This window comes from Sinocyclocheilus grahami, unplaced genomic scaffold, assembly GCF_001515645.1.
Source record: "Sinocyclocheilus grahami isolate Dianchi unplaced genomic scaffold, SAMN03320097.WGS_v1.1 scaffold794.1, whole genome shotgun sequence".
NCBI classification, from domain to species: domain Eukaryota; kingdom Metazoa; phylum Chordata; class Actinopteri; order Cypriniformes; family Cyprinidae; genus Sinocyclocheilus; species Sinocyclocheilus grahami.
The window spans coordinates 198,043-218,368 of record NW_015505973.1 but is presented as its reverse complement, the minus strand read 5'-3'; the positions used below and the strand labels follow the sequence as shown (position 1 = coordinate 218,368).

The 20,326-nt window shown below is 38.8% G+C and overlaps 1 long non-coding RNA gene across 1 annotated transcript; it reads left to right on the top strand.

The window, feature by feature from the left end:
- Positions 1 to 2,061: 2,061 nt before the first annotated feature.
- Positions 2,062 to 19,419, top strand: LOC107561825 (uncharacterized). Its single transcript, XR_001605915.1, has 6 exons — positions 2,062 to 2,138; positions 4,309 to 4,533; positions 7,395 to 7,822; positions 8,186 to 8,309; positions 18,890 to 18,998; positions 19,371 to 19,419. It is a non-coding gene; the product is annotated as an uncharacterized lncRNA (long non-coding RNA).
- The last annotated feature ends 907 nt before the right edge of the window (positions 19,420 to 20,326 follow it).

The following is a 20,326-nucleotide window of genomic DNA, read 5'->3' as shown; positions in this document are numbered from 1 at the left end:
GAACATAGAATTGATGAGTTGGAAAACTCTTTTGGAGTGTTTTCTATGGATGTGCAGCATGACATGGATAAGCAAAATCATCGGCTAACAGTGATAGAACAGCAGATGCAGGACCTATTAACTCCGCAACGGGACCACCATAAAAGGATACAGCAATTGGAGAGAACTCTGCCCATTGAACTTAAGTCTGAATGCCAACAGGTAAAAGACAACTTGGAAAAGAACATTCAGAAGGTAGGACAAGCAATGATGGATTGTATGTCACGAAGGGATGTTCAGCTGAAATCTTTAATTCAATCTTCCCCCACTGTAACATCTACTCCTCACTTCAGTTCACCTATATCAGCTGATAGTCCGACTTACCCTATACATTTTAAAACACAGATCAAGCTGGAGTTTCCAAGGTTTGGCAGTTTGGAGGGAGAGGACCCTATTTCTTAACTTGAAAAATGTGATGAGTATCTTGCAGTGCAACCGCTGACTGATGCAGAGATATTATCCATGTTACCTTCTGTTTTAACTCATACAGCTAAGGACTGGTGGATTGCGGAGAAGAAGAGGGTACAGACTTGGAGTCAATTTAGGAAGGCCTTTCTACAGTCGTTTCTGCCTGATGACCATGAGGTTGAGGTTGAAAGAAGAATTAGAGAACGGAAACAAGGAGTTGATGAAAATATTCGAACCTTTGCTTATCAATATCGAGCCTTATGCCTACGACTGAAACCTTCCATGTCAGATCGTGAAATACTCCAAGCCACACTTAGGAACTGTAACCCTCGTGTTGCCAGCATACTCCGAGGCACTGTCTCTACGGTTGATGAGTTTGTACGGGTTGGTTCCCTAGTAGAAAGAGATATTGGAGAGGAAAGAGCCTACTGGAGACAGAGACAAGTAGAGCATCAGGCAAAGTTGAATGGAGCTAATAAAGCTACAAAGGGGCGACAGTTACATCATCACATTGCTGTAATGTCAGGGAATGTGGAGAAGCAACTTGACCCATTATCCTTGCCAATTTCCATCAATAACTATAGATGTCAGGCAGTTTTGGATACTGGTAGAACCTATTCTTTACTTCAGGAGTCTTACTGGAAAAGATGGGAGTCAAGCACTGAAACGTTGCAGTCCAGCAGAGGTCAGACTTTCTCCCTTGCTAATGGTCATGTACAGACAGCCCTAGGAAAAGTAATCTGGAATTGTACCCTCCATGGACAGAAGTATCCGTTCACGGCCTTTGTGATGAGAGATCAAGATTTGACTTTACCCATCGTACTTGGCCTGGAGTTTTTGATGGATTCAGAGATCCAGATTGATTTCAAGGACAAGACTTACATTCTATCGGAGGAAGCGGAAGTAAAACATCCATTCATACGGTATGCATCTTCAGCGGTAATTAGTCTACATCTGGCATTACCTCTAGTTCAAGTATCTTCCTTCACCTTGGCAACCATTGAGGAACTGGCCAGTCAGGCAGATGTTTCCAAAACCCAGAAAGAGCAGCTTGAAGCATTTATGCTTGATCGACCAACAGTCTGCACCGACTCCCTGGGCCGAGCTGCTGTGATCAGGCATGAGATTAACACCATCGATGAGATTCCAGTTCGTAAACGAGCCTACCCTGTTTCTGTGGCCAGACAGCAATTCATTGATCAGGAAGTGTCCAATATGTTGGAAAAAGGGATAATTAGACCCTCAACTTCTCCATGGGCAGCTCCCATAGTTCTAGTCCCCAAGAAGGATCTGGCACCGAAATGGCAAGGTCCAGCTAAGGTTTTGAAAAGGTTAAACCAAGTTAATTACCAGGTAGGGATGTTGGATGACTCAAAACCAGTTGAAACGTTTCATGTAGAGAAAATGAAAAAGTTTTATGGAGTTGTTTAATTTTGTTTTTTAAGGGGAAGGGTGTGTAACAGTTTCCCTGTTACTTATGTACCAGAAATCCTCTTTGAGCACTATTGTCCCTACTCACCTGAGCATTAGGGGGCGCTCTGGTAAAGTAATGCATGAATTTACCTATTTAAGGTAGCAAAGAAGGAGTAATGGCAGGAAGTCAATTCTCTATCTTCTTTGGAGAAGCTTACCTCATGGTGGTTTGAGACTCTGTACCCTGTTTGAGGAACTTTATAGTTCTAAGCTCATCCGTAAGTAATTGTTTATGGTATTTTGTTTTGTTAACAATAAGGTTTGTAGCACATGGTTATGGTTTGTTTAAATGTTTGTCTACAGAGGGTTTGTGTTCTGAGCCTATATGGATTATTTGGTGGCTTAAACATCTGAGAAGCCTGGAATTAGGAGTGCTGACTGCTTAAAAGCAACGCTGGACTTCAAATATCACTTTGCTAGTTGATCTTTGCTGGGGAATCATCTGGGCATTCAAGTACTGTTTTTTTTCTACACTTCATGTTTCAACAAAGATTGTGCTCTCACTTTATACCCTCTACCACAAAGACTGAGCAAAGTATATGGGTCTAAGTGACTGCAAGCCAGGGGCTCTGTTTTGGGATACTGGACTGGTCTTATGCTCTGGTTCTAACTGTTGAACTCTCAATTGTGTGTGTCATATTGTATTTTTATGTGCTTGGTAATTATATTTAATACACCTGACTCATGAGTAGGATTGGTCTGTTTGGTCCCTCATTTCGTGTAGCATTTGCACCAAAGACAAAGGTAGATGTGTTACACTGTGATGAATTACGTTTGTTTTATTCATTCTCAGTTTTTCTTCGGTATGAAGATTGTGCTAAAATCAACTTCCTGTAGTTAAGTTTTACAATGCTTTTTATTTACTTTATGCCAGATTGTGTAGCGCAAAACTGAACGTGTTCAGAAATATATGCACGTTTAACGCACAGAGCGTGTCTTCCCTGAATTTGTCAAAACCATAGCTTACACCCCGTCCATGAATCCCATTTCTTTCTTTCCCCCTAATCTCCTGTACATTTGGCTGGAGAGTTTGGTAAATCGGTTTCAGTTGGCTAATACAAACCATACTGACGTCTCTCGATGCTTCAGGCCTTTTCAAATAAGATTAGTGGACTTCACATATGGTTGTTGATCCTCCGGATTTAAAGAGCAGTTAAAATATTTCCCTTTAATGTGTCTCCATATCCGGCTTGATAAGAACGTAATACCCGAAGACATTAAATACAAGGTATGTATTTAATGTCTTTGGGGCTTACAAGCTTCAGTGAACAGCAAAACACATGAGCGTAGACAATAATGATACAAAAGCCTCAACAACATGGAAAAGGGCCACATAATCACTCCCCCTCCCTTTTTTAATTCACAGAAGGACGAATAAGCAAATTGTTGCCTTGCTTTAGTCACGTCTTCATGTCTAATGGAATTTTGTACCAAAGTCCGTTTAAGGCAAGTCAGCTCACTTGGTGACCACCTTTGTAACACCCTCGGGCAGCTCTTTTTATGTAAGCAGGTGTCAGGTACTGCTCTTATTTATTTAGATGGGGACAAAATGAAATGTCCAAATAGTTTCAATGATATATTCCAAATCAGCAGAAAAATTTGACATACATTTTGTCTCTTCACTGAAGTGACGTGTGTTGCGACCCATATTCAGAATGTGTGCTCTGCATTTAACCCATCCAAGTGCACACACACACACACACACACACACACCCAGAGCAGTGGGCATCCATATTGCTGTGGCGCCCGGGGAGCAGTTGGGGGTTCGGTGCCTTGCTCAGGGGTCTCACCTCAGTCGTGGTATTGAGGGTGGAAGAGAGCGCTGGTTATTCACTTCCCCCACTTACAATTCCTGCCAGACACGTGACTCAAACCCACAACCTTTGGGTTACAAGTCAGATTCTCTAACCATTAGGCCACGACTGCCTGAATAACACAAGAAATTGGTCCAGCTTGAGCATTCTCTAGAGTTAAAACCAGTAACTTTGTACCAAAAAGCTGAATGACTTCTTTAAGGAGACTTGACTTCCATTTCTACAGCAACCATATTGAGCATTGCAGTTTCTCTCATTTTTGATAGTGCTATGTGATATTAACTCCTGTTCTGACTGGCCAACCTTTTCTTAAGAATCTGTCATTTAAAGTAGAAATGAAATGTGCATATTTTTGGCACTGGTAATGCAAACTCTGGATTCAGTGGCTATCAGAGGGCTCTTTCTTTTCAATGCCGGCAGTTTATGAAACTAGACTCCTCTCCGTTGCACTGTAAAACAAATTTTTAAATCATTATTGGCGCAAGTAATTCACAAAGTACGTAAGCCTTTATTTTTTATTTATTTGTTTGGAAATATTGGTTTCTTAGTTTTTCCTCTTTTTAATTTCCCACAGTGAGGGTCGACTTTCAACAAGCGGTTTCTTGTCAAGAGCAACCATGAAACAAGCAGGCAGAAACACAACGCAGGCATAAGACATTTCAGGCGAGAGAGCCACATCTGAGCCGAAAAGCTGGGAGGCTGATGACAAGAGAGCTGGTGTTGACAAGGAGCACTTCCTGGCCACAGGCGATCAATTCCCCTATCAGAGGCGTTCTTCAGACAGAATAGGTTTGGAATGGTAAGACCGATATTCAGTAAATTACATATATGAAGACAAAAATACAGTACATACTCATGCAAACACTAAAATGGCAGATACAAAAATAAACACAAAACAATTTTGCACTTAAAAGTCTGGCATATTGGTCTGCGTACAGAACGCAAACCCACAGATTTAGACATATCACCATATGAACATTCAAATTGAGAGTGAAGGGAAAGAGAGACTGGATACAATCTAAAAGAATTAACAGACAATGATGGACAGATGGACAAAACAGATGGAACGATACTTCCCCTCCTTTAGTCTCTAACACATGCACACCCAACCATCCACATCACACAACATCCACACATGGTTGTATTTTCACATGAGCATTGCCAAAAGAGCTGGTTCCTTTGGAAGGAAGTAAACCATCTTCTTTTGCTCGAGGCATGACTTTGATAGTTCCGAAATCCAACCACTTATGTTGTCTTGATATCTTTCAGCAAATACCAATTCACTCATCTGTTTCTCTACATGTGGCTGTGGTGGTCTGGTTTAGAAAACTGGCTCTTCGGATTTTAATGTGTGCCCCCAACGTTCCACCACATTCATTGAACTGGGCAAATTAAAATTGTGTAAATTGCATGCTGATATGCACAGAAAAGGGTCTCTGGTTACGCACATGCATACATTTGTTCTTACCTTTGTTGAAATGTTAATGAATCCACATTGGAGAGTGCATGCCTGCAGATAGTAATTAGCATAATACACACCCAAACCATCTCCATATGAAGAGTTTCTGCCGAACCTCATTCGTACAGGTGCAAATGTTTTTATTCTTGTGTTTTTATGCAAAACATTTTCAAATAATTATAAAATGTTGTGCATGTGTCAATATATATATATATATATATATATATATCAATGATAAATAGATACTATATAATTATATATACAGTATATAATATACATTTTATTTATATACATTTTTTTTATTATTATTTCTATAGATATTTCTGTTCTATAAACATTTTATAAACACTTTCTTAAACGGAGTGTTTATTATGGTTCATTGTGAGTGTTTATTTTATATTTAGATAAAATCTTAAAGGGGTCATATGATGTTGTTAAAAAGCTCATTATTTTGTGTATTTGGTGTAATGAAATGTTTATGCAGTTTAAAGTAAAAAAAAACACATTATTTTCCACATACTGTACATTATTGTTTCTCCTCTATGCCCGACTTTCTGAAACGCGTCGATTTTTACAAAGCTCATCGGTCTGAAAAGCGAGGTGTGCTGTGATTGGCCAGCTATCCAGTGCGATGTGATTGGCCGAATACCTCAAGCGTGTGACGGAAATGTTATGCCCCTTATCATACTGTGATGATGCCCTGTCCGGCCTGAGCGACGATTCAAAAACATGAAAACCCATTATAAACGAGGCATTCGTTGCATCCAGTGGTGACATAATTATGGATTATAATGACTTATACTGTCTTTTTACGCGTTGCTTGCATCGCGCCTTGTAAACATAAAACCATGTCTGCATTTGTGATCTGAGAAATGACAAACAACAAGCCCTACTCTACACTGCCCAAAACTCGCGTTTGAATCGTCAGTGGCAAATTCTTTAAATATAAAAAATGTACTCACAGTCTGTGAGTCAGAACAGCCGGCATTGTAGTCTACTCTACCAGGATCAGGAAACGTCCTCCGTAAAATGTGCTGCACACATCTGAATATTTGGGTTGAAGTGTTCTGGAACAGTGTTGTAGCGTCTGGACCACTCCAACACACAATATATATTTTGTTAGCTAGATTTCACAAATACTTTGTACATATTTCCCCATGAGCTGATTCGCTACAGTGTTGTAAATACAACTTAACCACTGATTTCTAGTCGTGTCCATTTTTGGAAGGCCAAACAAAGTGGTTTTGCTTTCACAACGAGAAACAGCGTCACACACGGCAGCCTAGAGTGAGCAGAGGCCGAGGGCTAGAGTGAGGAATGGCCGGAGGGCTAGAGTGAGCGGAGGCCGGTGGGCTTGAGAACGGTGCGGCCGGCGGATTTGACGAAGGAGCGTCTGGAGGGCTTGCGGCAAACACATGTGACGACCCCAGGTCGGACTCCACTTCGTCCACGGTGAAAGCCGATCTGGCAATCCACAGCGCAAAGTTGAAGTATTTCCTCAGCAACCAGCACGGATCAGCTCCATGCATGACGAAGCGGATATCGTCCTCTTTTGGAAGGCTGAACAAAGTAATTTCACTTTCACAACGAATCACACAGTGCCTTCACAACATGGCGGTGGCGGCAACAATACCACAATGAGAATAAAAGTTACGCCTTCTTTCTTTGCGTGAACATCTGGGCGCCGTTATGCAAATCTTCCCACATCGTGACGTAGATATTTGGGGGCATGTTAGAACGAGCCATTTCAGGTAGGTGTGGCTGACTCTTAACTTTTATAAAGAATATCTCTTTGGATTCGAGACTTTAGTCTTTGAAACTTTACAGATCTTCTTTTTGCACCAAGAGCTTGTAACACTCCAAAGAGAAAGAAGAAATTGAAATTGCATCATATGACCCCTTTAAAGCTTCAACTTATTGATGAATCATGATGTGCACAAATATGTATGCGATAGTAAATCAACAGTGTGAAATGTTATATGTACATAAACAATTCACACTTATTAAAATAAATTGAGTGTTTTTTTAATGGTTTTAATTTATATTCAGAAAAAATCGTAAAACTTAAACTTATTGATGAATCATGATTAGCGCAAATAAATATGTGTATGCATGGAATAGTGAATGACACCCACCGTTGCTAATTACTCTTCTGGATCTCTTCAAACCTCTCACAAACTGTCTCTTCCTGTCCCCCTTAGAACAATTTCCCAGCTTGCCTCTGAAGTCCATGGCCTCTTGTCGTCTGTGCTCAATGTTATCTAATCTCAAGCAGTAGGGCTTTAAAATCCTTCTGAATGGGCCAACGCACTTCAGATTACAGTCTGCCCTGTCTGTTGTCTAGATTTTCTTCCAAACTTCCACTTGGAGCCGTAAGTACCATTAGCCTCTCCACTGTCACCCCTCAATAAGACAGATAAGACTCACTGGGAGGATGTCAGCAATGGACGCACAAAGATGGGCTCCACCTGTGTCAGTTTCCACCCTTATCCTTCCTGAGACATACTGGCTCTTGCTTGGCTATTTTTACCCTATCTCCTCCAGTAACAGCCTAAACTAAGGGGTCGCTGTCGATTTATTGGCATCCACACAAGTGTAACCACACCAATGGCCTCCTTCAAGCTACAAGGTGCGACTGAGCTTAATGTACAGGCTATCACCGAGTCCTATCTAAAGAGCTTTTAACAGTTCATAAAAAAAGAAAGAAGTCTGTTTAGAACACAAAGTTATTTTCCAGTAGCCATAGTTATCTCCATGTGAAGTCTATAAAAAAAGAAAGCAGTGATATATGTTGAATTTTTTTCTCAATATGATACTGTTCAAACTTGTTCAGCCTTTGTGTTTTTGGGGTCTGAATTACCTAAAAGGCTATTCTCAAAATACTTACTTAGCATAATTATAAATACCAGATAAAAGGAGCACAGTCTATTTTGTGATGTTGATTATTGTCCATCCTAAATGTATATTTTCTTCTGTATCTGTGATTTCACAGTGAAAGGAAACGCAAGTGCCGAACAGCCAGGGGATATGGGCAGGACCAGTCAATCATCATCAGAAGTGAGGGGCGGTAATAAGAATGTGGGGAAATTCCACACTTCCTCACAAATGAATTTAAAGTGAGTTTTTAAAGGACATCAAACCAAACTGCAGTTTGGATTCATGTAAAATCTCTCTCATTCTCTCATGCTGTAATTGAGATCATGACAGCATTAAAGTTCCTAAAGTGACCCAAATGTTCATCAGCTCAACGCTTGAGAGGTTGCGGATTGGAAATTAGTTTGGACGTTCTTATGTGATTTTCTACACAAGGAAAAAGCAAAGCATGATGCATTTTTGAGGTTGGCTAGCCACATTTTCATTTCATTTCATTTGGAGCGCCACAAACCCAAATATGGCACATTAGGAACACACTGAACAAGACAAATATCCTGGTAAAGAAACATCTGTTAAATTTTCAACAACCAATGAATCACACCAATAATGCATCACGTTATTGGCTCATCCGCTGGGAATTTCCTACCTTCCAAGGAAATGGCACAGTGATTTAAATGAATGGAAACGTACTCATCTGTACCTTCCTCTCTCTCTCTCTCTCTCTTTACCAGCATGCCTTTTATTTGTGAAGAAGCCAAAAAGTGTAGTTCACTTGCCAAGAGGAAGTTTAGGGCTGATTGCAACCATGATTAAAGTGTTTGTTTCAGACTGTGCTGAATAAATCCATTTTGCATGGTTTGCTAGTAAATAAATAAATAAAGATCAGTTCACGGGTTCCAAATTAAATAAAAAAATGTGGTAAATGTAAATATAAAGGGTGCCTGGAATCCATGTGTTTCTTTGTTGTGTATTCTATCTTAATTGCTCATTACTGCAGGATTGTTATTTGAGGCACAATTAAGACCTGCATAATAATGCAGTCAATTGATTGATGAACTCATTCATGTTCTGTCAATAGAGCCAGCACACTGGTGTTTGAGAGAACAATGAGAGAGAACAAGAGAAGGGCAAATAGCCTTTAACCAGCTGTGTCCCATCAATGTCCATCAGTCAGTCCAGTCTTGTGAAATTTACTTTTCTCTGGATTATACACTCGTTCTTCTCAGTTGATGAAACATTGAACGTCCAAACTAAATTCATTTTCAAATATTGTGTATGTTTTTTAAAGAAATATTTCATCCAGAAATGAAAATTATGTCATTATTCACTTCCAAATGTAACTCAAATGAGTTTCTATCTTTGGTGGAACCCAAAAGGTGAATGTTTGAAGAATATTACTTTCTAGTAATTAATGTAAATGAGACCGTTATTATGATCAAAAAAAGTACTATAAAAGTGGTTCACTTTATATTCAGGTCTTGTTGAAACTGTCAATTTTGGGATTGACTGAAATTTAAGTTGTTAGACCTCCTTGCTGTAAGTTTCTTTTGTGAACACTTTATTCTTCTAAGTCAGATTTGTCTTCCAAATCAGAATTATTTTACGTGATCCATTTGACAAAACTGATCTGAATAATTCAAACTCACAACCTGATTCATGAGTTCTCAAGGAAATGTCAGTGTGTCCGTCACATAAAGCTCCGAAGTATCCGAAGACTACCATAGTCTGGTACCGCACTAGTCTGCTTTTATGATAATTTGATGCTTTTGCATCCTTTTTGAGGCATGAAAGCTCTAGCCCCCATTCATTGTAATTGCATGGAGAGCAGCTATTATTCAAAATGTATCTGTTTGTATCACACATGCACAAAAAAAGAGAGAAAATCATATGGGTTTGGAATGACATGAGGTTAAATGAGCAAATGATGGCAGCATTTTCACTCTTGAGTGAACTATTTCTTTAACTGCTCAGGGAGGTAAATCTAAGAGATTTGTTTTTATGTGGAAGGGCTACGCAGTGGGACTCTGAGAGTATCAATCAAGGCTGTCACTGACTCCTGCAGCCTCTTGCTTCAGTTACCACAGACACATCTGCACAAAATTCAGCGTGAAATTGTATGGCTCCTACCCCACAAGGGCCATCTGCCTCCTTACAGTCCTGATCTACCTCTACCCCCTTCAGAGTCCTGAGCCACGAGCTCCGGTCACACCGTTGCTAGAGGTGTCCTACTTGTTGCATTTGTCCTTTCCAACCTCTGAATGTGCCTTCTAGAAAGCTCATACTATTACCTATATCTGTCATTTGTAACTTCAAAACAAATATATGTAGATTGGCGTTGTTGACTTCCAAATACCTAGAGGACAATGTTATTGCTCTTTTATTTATTATGAAACTAAATGGACTTCTCAATTTTTATGTATTCACACTGTTTTAGATATTTTACTTAAAATTTCTCAGGAGGAATATTACACACATTAGGAAATTGTTGGAATACTTCAATGAAACTTGCATTGGTTAGATTGTTTTGTCACAGAACAATTGATTAGATATATGTGAGGTCATATTAAAATCTGACATATGATTGCAAAATCTGAGTGCAATCTGCGATGTTGTTGCGTTCTCTTTTAGAGGGTGTTTACAACACTGTTTTCAACAAAAAACTGAAAACTTTTTTACGTGTTTTGGCCATTAATTTACACAACAGTGTTTTGGTGTCCTGAAAATGCAAACTTTTGAAAATGGATGTCAAAGTTCAAGTTTTTAAAAACAATACCATTATCATCTTCAAATTTGTTTATATGAAAGCGATGACATCATGCACTTGTTTACAGAGTGACATCGCCAACTACTGACCTGGCATGCATAATACAGCGTTTTTTGCAGTTTTCACAGATCAATGTGAATTGAGATAATTTTGACAACGTTGTCATCTGTATGCAAAACTTTTCAAAAAAACAAAGGAAATCCAAAAAAATTTTGTAGAACATGGTTATTGTGTAAACGTACCAGTACACAGACACATGTAAGATTACTGGGGTCTTTTACTTAATTCTGAGAAACAGACGATTCCATTTGATGTGTATATGTGTGTATATATATATATATATATATATATATATATATATATATATATATATATATATATATTTTTTTTTTTTTTTATATATATATATATATATATATATATATATATATATATACTTTTTTTGTTTTGCTTATGACTTAAAACGTTGAATTTTTGGATGGACTTTCTACTTTTTCTTTGTACTTTCCTATTTCAACATTCTCTGAGTTGTGTAGATAATGATATAACGATAACCTCCAGAACTCACATCAAAGAAGGTAGTCTAAATACCCCACCTCGGCAAAGCTTAAGAACACAAAATGAACCTGATTACTTTGCAGTACAAGTCTCCAAAAGTCATTGAATTGCATTATGCCGCCTGTTAATTTACAAATGCTACACCCAAACTGCAATCACAGTCTGTGAGAATGTAGCCATACCTTGGGGCCATTTTGAAAAAGATCAATACACCTGACATTAGATTAGAAACACATAAAATGGTCGAATGGATAGCAGCTGACTGTGCAGTTTTAAAGCTCCTGATAGACTGAAGTAATGAAACAATGGACTGAAATCACAGTATCGTCTTTAAGATGCTCACCAATGTGACCTGGACTCACTAGCAGTCAGTTAGAGGTAATCAGACTTTTTGGGTTCAAATTCCAATCAAACTACCTTTTTATGTAACTGACTTCCAGCTTTATGCAACCGGCCACTGCTCTCGAACTTCTGGCCAGAGATGCTGTATACTCAATACATGAGATATAAAATACACAGATCAACGAGAGAGTGCAAGAAAGAGAGAGAGAGGTGAAAGAGAGTCTGTATGAAACAATCTTCTTTTCATGTCAAATCTGATTGTAACATTCTTGACATTTCACACCACCTATATTCCCCATTGGACTCAGGAAAGGTAATCTAGTGTAGCTGAAGGCAGATTGAGAGACAGGCTAGCCTGCTACACATGGCGTTCCCCATGGCTACGTGGATATCAGATTCCCTCCCACATACTTCCAGAGTGTTATGAGGATTTTCACTCAGTTTCCTTAATGGGCTTAGATGTTTTTATTCATCATTTCTTAAATAGTTTGAATTTGAGCAGGAAAGGGGGTGTTCTCCAAGGGGCTCGCTCTGATTCTCAGTTAGCGAGAGAATGGGTTATTTTGACTGCCAGAGCCGGAGGCAAACACACAGGACACATTTTGATGTTTTGAACTTTGAAAAGACCTCCACCTTCCTTTTCTATGCTGTAAGTAAATATTAACAGTTCTGCTGTAATAGTATGCCTTCCTAAGTGTTTATGTAGCATTAAAACTCTAAAGGTTGTTAGATTGTTAGCGATGATTAGCTAGAAATGCTATCGTGGAAACAAAAGACCTATAGGGTCCTTGTGGTGGCTGTATGGTTCTTTGTAGATTGTAAAAGTTCTTGATTTGACATCTGAAGTTTGTTATATCTGCATATTTTTTGTAGAAATAGGTTAACAGTGGAAAAGTAAAGCCCTTCAGGTTTCTTTGAAGATTTTATGAACCTTAGACCCAAAAAAGCTTTTTTATCGCATCAAATTTGACTTTATTTTAAGGGACTGTTTTCCTGTGTGATTTTATCTAGTAGTAAATTAGATTTTGTGGAAAGTGTTTTGGAAATTTTTCTCAGGATTGCATTTGACTGTCATTCTCATGCCACTTGCTGTGCTTATCTGCTTAAAAACTTCTAAAATTAGATTTTTCAGGCAATACTCTGTTAGTCGGTGTGTCCTTGTATCTTACATATTGAACGCTATATTTATTCAGGTAGGGTAAGGATAGTCAAATCTAGCCTGAACCATGAAGTACTCACCCACTCGCAGGTTGCAGTCCTTCAGGAATGACGTAGAAGACTCCCTTGTGGTTGTTCTCCTTTAATGCTCAGTTTGTAGTTATAAGTAAAGTCTCACGGGAGGCAATCGTAACAATAACATCTCTTATTTTATAAGTTACAATACAAACTAGTTAATGCAAAAATAAAACAAAATTAGCTAAGCCACGTGTTCTATGATCAAACTCTAAACAGCGATATTGGAGATGCTGTTAAGCGCCCCTCGTTAGGGTATCAGGTGTCCTTCACGCTTAATGCAGGCAGCATCTGAAGAGTGTTTACTCCTCAGACATGTTATACTACTTTTTGGGTAATTCCAATTATATAGCAATGTCTGTGACTCATGACGGATGTCCTTCGTCTGTCGCTTACTTTGCTGTCTACGTCTAGCACTCTTCCTCTTCTTCATCGTAGTCTTCGTCTGGCTCACCTCCGATTGATGTTGAAATATGCTGTCTTCACCCCTGCGTACCCTCCTATTATTACATAGCATCAAACTCAAGCCTAATTTCACAACTGTTGCTTATTTGATCCTAACACAGCAAATGTTGCAAGTGCAAGCATCTTTATATCAAGGCATATATGGTATTAACCTAAAAACTAGCAAATAAAATATTGAAACCGGTAAATAGCAATATCAATATCCATATACAAAACAGCTCACAGTCCAAGTGCATCTCATTCCTTTCAAATGAGGGGGGACAGCATAAACACAGCAGGCATAAACAAAGAAAGATGAAATGATCCTGCTGAATGTCACTGGATAAATTCACATCTAAACTAAAAGTTCTACAATGAAAGATGAAGCGAAATGAAGCAGGGCATCGTGGCCTTCATCACATAATGGCATCTTCTCCCCCTTTCTTTCCTCCAGTTTTCCAGTGGCTGCACTGAACAAATGTGTGCTGCCTTTGGTAAGCACATCGTAAAAATGCAGAGGAATGCCAGTGGAAGAGCTTGGGTTTTCCCAATTTCTATGACTTGAAAACACCAAACCATAAAAATATCCAAGTACCTCCGGTGCTTTGAAAAGCAATACGAGAACTTCAGTTTAAATAACCTGGCGTGCCTTAAGTTGTAGTAAACAAACAACAACAAAATTGTATTTGCAACCAAGCCAGAACATGGCATTAATTTTTTTTTTGCCTCCAATTGTTTATGTATGTGCAGTCAACAGTGTGTAGCAACAGAGAAGTAGAAATAATTTCCAATAAAACAAACTATTCAGCAGTGGCATGTAATTGACGAAACCAGATATTTCCGTTGCGTACAATGCACACTCAAACCAGCCTGATCAAACAATTACAGTTGCATATACAGCCTTATGCAAACAGCTAGTGTCTTAAGGGATTAGTTCCATCAGAAATTAAAATTGAATTTACTCACCCTCATGTTGTTCCAAATTCGTGATTTTCCTTCTGTGGAAAATGTTGAATCATTTACTGGTCAAATGGGGACTGGAGCTTTGAATTAGTGTGTCGAACTTGAGAACCGCATGGTTTTGTGAACTGAATGGACTGGTTCATCACAAAATACTTTAGTTCTTTTGTGAACCAGCTAAATAGAGTTAAGTTGGATGTCAAAATTCAGACCTGATAGATTTCAATTGACAGACACCCTCTTCCTCACTCAAAATTACCAGACGGATTTATAAAATTGTGTGCAAGTTCTTGTCTACAGTACTTTTATAACACTTTTATGGTGCATTTTGGAATCCCACATTTGGCTATATTTCTATATTCACTTCCATAATATCGAAAAGAGTGGCCATTATACGTTTAAAAAAAATATATATATATTTACCTCAGAAGATATATATATATACCTCAGAAGATATATAGTCATTCTGGATTGGAGAATTGAATGAAGTAGATGGTTTCTGTTTTGGTCTATTATGTAGCGTCTGGAACACTCCAACACACAATATATATTTTGTTAGCTAGATTTCACAAATACTTTGTAACACCCCAGGACGCTGAACAAGACCTTGGTTTCATGGTAACCCGATACATTTACAACCTTGTGGAATGCGAGCCGGCTCTCATTCTGCTTTCTCCAGAAACAAAGGGACACAAATGCACAGGAGAAATTGACTTTTCTACTAATTAATTCATAGGAAAACCTTCTTTGAATGAACACCCATTTTCTTCAGGCCAGTGTGTATATTATTGCTGTGTTGTATTTAATCTGTTGTATTATAGACTATTTTTATTCATGCTTACGATAAACCACTCATTCATATAAGTAACTATTTCATGTCTAGTATCTATGAATTTGCCTTCTTATGATCGAAACAAGCGTGGATATTATATGGTGGTACATAGGCAATATATATTAGGGCCCTGAGAATCATTAATAATTTCAATTGAAGTACATTTGCAAATTACCATGCTTCGAGAACAAAGGGTCGTAAACCCTCCAGCAATTGCCACCTCCCGCTCGGAAATTCCATTGTGCTCATTGGACAAGCCCATCTTGAAAGGCGGAGATCTTCCCCGACCTAAAAGGCCCGGCTCCAGGGCCCCGCCTCAGTCGGTGGTTCGGCCAGAAGCTAAGAAAATGTGAGAGAACGCTTCAGGATACCAAAGCTTGTGCCAGGCCTTTCGGCCTCGACTTTCATTCACCAAAGACTCTGACTCAAACTGGTTCTTTTCATCAACTAATTTCAGCAAGATCTTGGACCTTAAGATTGCATCAGGAATCTTTTTCAGACATACGCAAGTATCAAACTTAGTCGATTTAATTGATGCATTAAGTATCAGTTACACCTTTCTACAAGGTGTGTTTGAACTCAGAATCTGACGTATCCCTGAAGGCTTTGATCTGTTGAATATACATGCAAAGTGTTCCATAAAATCCATTCTTTATGCCTCTTTCTATGCTGAGTTAAACTTTAACACTTTCCTATACCAACTGTATGTGTGTGTGTGTGTGTGTGTGTGTTGGCACCACAACCACTCCTGGAGGCAACAATAGCCAGAGAAGCCACCACTGTCTCCCAGCCGTGAGTGGCAGGGGCGTGTCTGGGTTGTTTTGCACCTTTGACGTCGCTCGCTGTTGTCTATTGGATGGACAACAACGTTCGAAAGGGGGGAATTATGTAGCATTTGGACCAATCAGACACACAACTTTTTGTTATATTTAACAAATAATATCGAACTCCCCATCACCTAACCAAATGGCCAATTACGAGGGTCTATGGACCCTTCCCCCGAAATGCACCTAACACCTCAGAAAGGCAGAACAGGCCTCTGGTTCCATGGTAACCAATGCTGATATCACTGGTTTTATGGCCTAAAAGGAATGCAGGGGATAAACTCCCTCATTTTCCTCATAAGAAAGGCACAAATGCACAGGAGAAACTGACTTTTCTACTAATTAATTCATAGGAAAACCTTCTTTGAATGAACACCCATTTTCTTCAGGCCATTGTGTATATTATTGCTGTGTTGTATTTAATCTGTTGTATTATAGACTATTTTTATTCGTGCTTACGATAAACCACTCATTCATATAAGTAACTCTACCATGTCTAGTATCTATGAATTCGTCTTCGGATGATCTAACTGAGAGTGCATATTACATGCTGATACCTCTGCAACATATGGATGTTCTAAGAATCATTACTAATTTCTGCATCAACACTCAAGTGAATTACATATGCAAAATACCATGCTTAGAGACAAAGGGCCATAAAAACGCAGAACTCCCACTTGAGATTTCAGCCTTCCTCATTGGACGAACCCATCTTGAGAGGCGTGAATCTCTGCAGGCTTTAAAAGGCCACACTCCATGTGACCCGCCCTGTTCGGTGGTTCAGTGAGATGCTAAGATGAAGATGTGAGAAACGCTCCAGGATACCAAAGCTCGTGCCGGGCTCCGGCCTAGTCCTTTTCATTCATCAAGTGACTCTGACTCAAACTGGTTCTTTCTCATCAACCAACTTCAGCAAGATCTTGGGGCCGTAAGATCGCATCAGGAATCTTTGTTCATACAGACGTGCAAGTATCAAACTTAGTCGATTTAATTGATGCATTAAGTATCAGTTACACCTTTCTACAAGGTGTGTTTGAACTCAGAATCTGATGTTTCCCTGAAGGCTTTGATCTGTTGAATATACATGCAAAGTGTTTCATAAAATCCATTCTTTATGCCTCTTTCTATGCTGAGTTAAACTTTAACCCTTTCCTATACCAACTGTATGTGTGTGTGTGTGTGTGTGTGTGTATGTGTATGTTAGACCGGCTTAATGTGTTTATGTAGTATGTTAGACTAGTTTAAGTGTTTATGTAGTTAATAAAACCTTACTTGTATCACACTTGACGTGTTCATTGTTTACTCATAACCGGAGTCAATAATCATGCAGATTTACGTTACAAACTTATAGAATTGTACAGTAAGAAAGTAATTTCCTTTAACCAGGAAATTAACGTTCTTGGAATTGACAAGACGGTTGACCCTGAGTGGTCAGCTAAATATCTACAGTGGATCTAAAATATGAATAGTTAATTATAACTAGTTGTGGTTAATTATTCATATTTTCCATGAGCTGATTTGCTACAATTAGCACTGTTCATTTTGTTTTAGAACAAATTAGTGTCATTCTATAAAAGTGTTGACAGATACATTTATCATTAATATAAGCAGACAGCCTCAAAACCATTAGAGAATTTTCCAGATGATAAACAATGGATGATTTGGGTCATGTGCATGTTTGTGTGTGTGTGTGTGTGAATGCAATTAAGCGCATTTCTGTGAATGTGCTACGCTATATAGCGCATTAATGTGAATTGTGCTTGTTTTCAGTGGCCACACACAAGCATATACACTGCTAAGGGAATAGGAGAGCCTATTAAAATGAATTCAAAATGCTAAGGAAACTCTCAGCTATGATTAGCTGACTAAGTGTTTTGTGAAACTCACACTGTGGCCATACCCTGAGGTGAGCTATCATTTAGAAGAGTTAATGAAGCTTTTCATACCTAATTAGCCTTCGGCAAGATGGGAATCATACAAGTAGAAAGTTTATTAATGCATGAAGCTGAAGGATTAAAGAAACTAAAAAGCAGATCTGTTGACATAAACAGGCCTGTATTGAGTTTAGAGCAATGTTTGAACCGATTCGCTGTTCAATATTGTTTATTTATATTTATCTGGCTTTCACTAGGGTTCCTTTGAATGTTTTAAATGTATCGGATTATATTTAAGCGGAAGTGCAAGTATACTGTCCAACAGATTGAGACATTCTACTTCCTGTTACTTCCTGTCACATTTTTCTGTTCCCTGTTGGTACTTTTAACTCGATATTTGTGTGATACTTGCGCCTCCTGGTCTATATATTATGATATTATGATACCTATATGTGACCCATTTTCCACCAGGCAAAACCGTAAGATCGCTTAGGATCATTTAGAGTAAGGGATTTCGAAAAACCTCTAAAATTACATCTCCAGTGTCTAACTAAATTAATGTCGGGGTTCTGACACTTTGGTCTGGTTTATTCTTGGTTATGTGACAGAGCCCTGACACTTTTGTATCTTTTTGTTTTTGTGTGAGTGTGCGGTTCGGGTTCACTCACGCCTTGCGCTCTCTCGTCTATGTGTTGCGTTTGTTGTGAGTGCACATGTTTAGTGTTCTTTTCCTCACCGCAGTGTCCTTGACTCATCCTTACCTCTAAACATGACAATTAATGTTTTTGATATTTTACCCATGTTTGCTTTCACATGGACATAAATTACCTTGAGTGAGACTCGCACAGTAATCTGGAGAAGGTTCCAGACTCCTAAAGGCCTCCGGAGAAACTCCCACCCAATGCAAAGCCACCTGCCTGGCCTTCAGTGAGCCAGAGTGCCAGCAGAAGTCAGATAAGGTTGTCTCACTCTTTCTCTCTCCTCATGTCAGATTTCCAGCAGCAATGAGGCTTGTCGGGAAGATAAAAGGCAGCAGGAAACCGTGGCCTCAGGATGGAGAGTGTGGATGGAGTACATAATTTGTTCAGAGCGAACGAGAGGTAGAAATCAAGCTATTTCCTTCAGAGTTGACACCATAGAGCTAGATTTGGAGAGAAAAGGGATGGGAGTGAAACTTTATATGAGTGTTTCTGTTTATGAGAGTCCTAAACATTGATTAATATCTCCTCATCTTTAAATAGAACTTCATATCCATTACCTTGAAACTGCTTTCTGTCTAAAAGTGTCAGCCAACATGCATAAAGTAATAATTTTGCTGTCTGGTAACATAAATCCATATGATTTACAGAGATGTTTCACCAAAAGTCATGGTGTGGTGCTCTTTCCAGGAGATGTTTGATTGACATTTATTCATATTAGTCCTTATCAAAAGGTCAACATCCCTTTAACAAGCATTTCTTTCCTCCATTCAGAGAGAAAGACAAGTGCAGAGGAGGAGCACTGAAGAAAGAGAAAGGTGGAAGAATACACAAACGTGTGTGTGTGTGTGTGTGTGTGTGCATGTATATACATATATATTAATTGTTACTGCTATTTTTATTACATACATTGCATTACATTACATTACATACATTTATTAAATCTTTTTTTTTCTTTGGTGAATAGAAAGTTCAAAATAATTATACAGTTTCACTTAAAATTTTCATGAATCTTTTCAAGTTTTGCTATCCTTAAGGGGACATCTTTTTATCCTATAAAATGGACACAAACCACCAAAAATATTCCTGGTTTCAGCAGTCTAACACTGTGGTCTCAAGACTTCAGATCTAAACCACAATTTAATCTCTGCATCTCAATGGAATGATGTGATCTCGACCGACAGAGGTTTTCCTCCTTCTCTCCTCACCCCTTCACTTTACATTCATCTCTCTTGATTGGGTTAGAGCTTGAAGCCGGTGCTCCCCATGTAGTTTTTGCTCAGATTAGTATGAAAGCTACACTTCAAAAATATATAGATTGTATATGTAATGAGCTCTGAGGGCTTGACAATGTTTGTGTTTGTGCTTTGAGGGCAATGTGGGTTTTAACAGGGCTCAGAACGGTGATAGAAAACGAGATGCTTGGTCTAAAAACACGCATGTGTGCGTGATGAATGTCTAGTGGAAATTCCTGCTCTCCCTTTTAGCACGTTTTCCAGAGGCAGTGTTGCCTGCTACCTATCAGCTTAATAAAGAAAATACAAGGACAATTTCCCTGTTCTTTGCCTCATTTGCACCAGGCTGTGCGCATCTGTGCAACCTCCGTCATATTCTTCTCTTAATATCGGCCATTTTTTCTCTCAAGGCCCATTAAAATCTGAAATTGGTTGTAAATAAAGTTCTAGATGTTGAAAAAGTTTTACTGATCGTTTGAGAAACTATGCCACAGC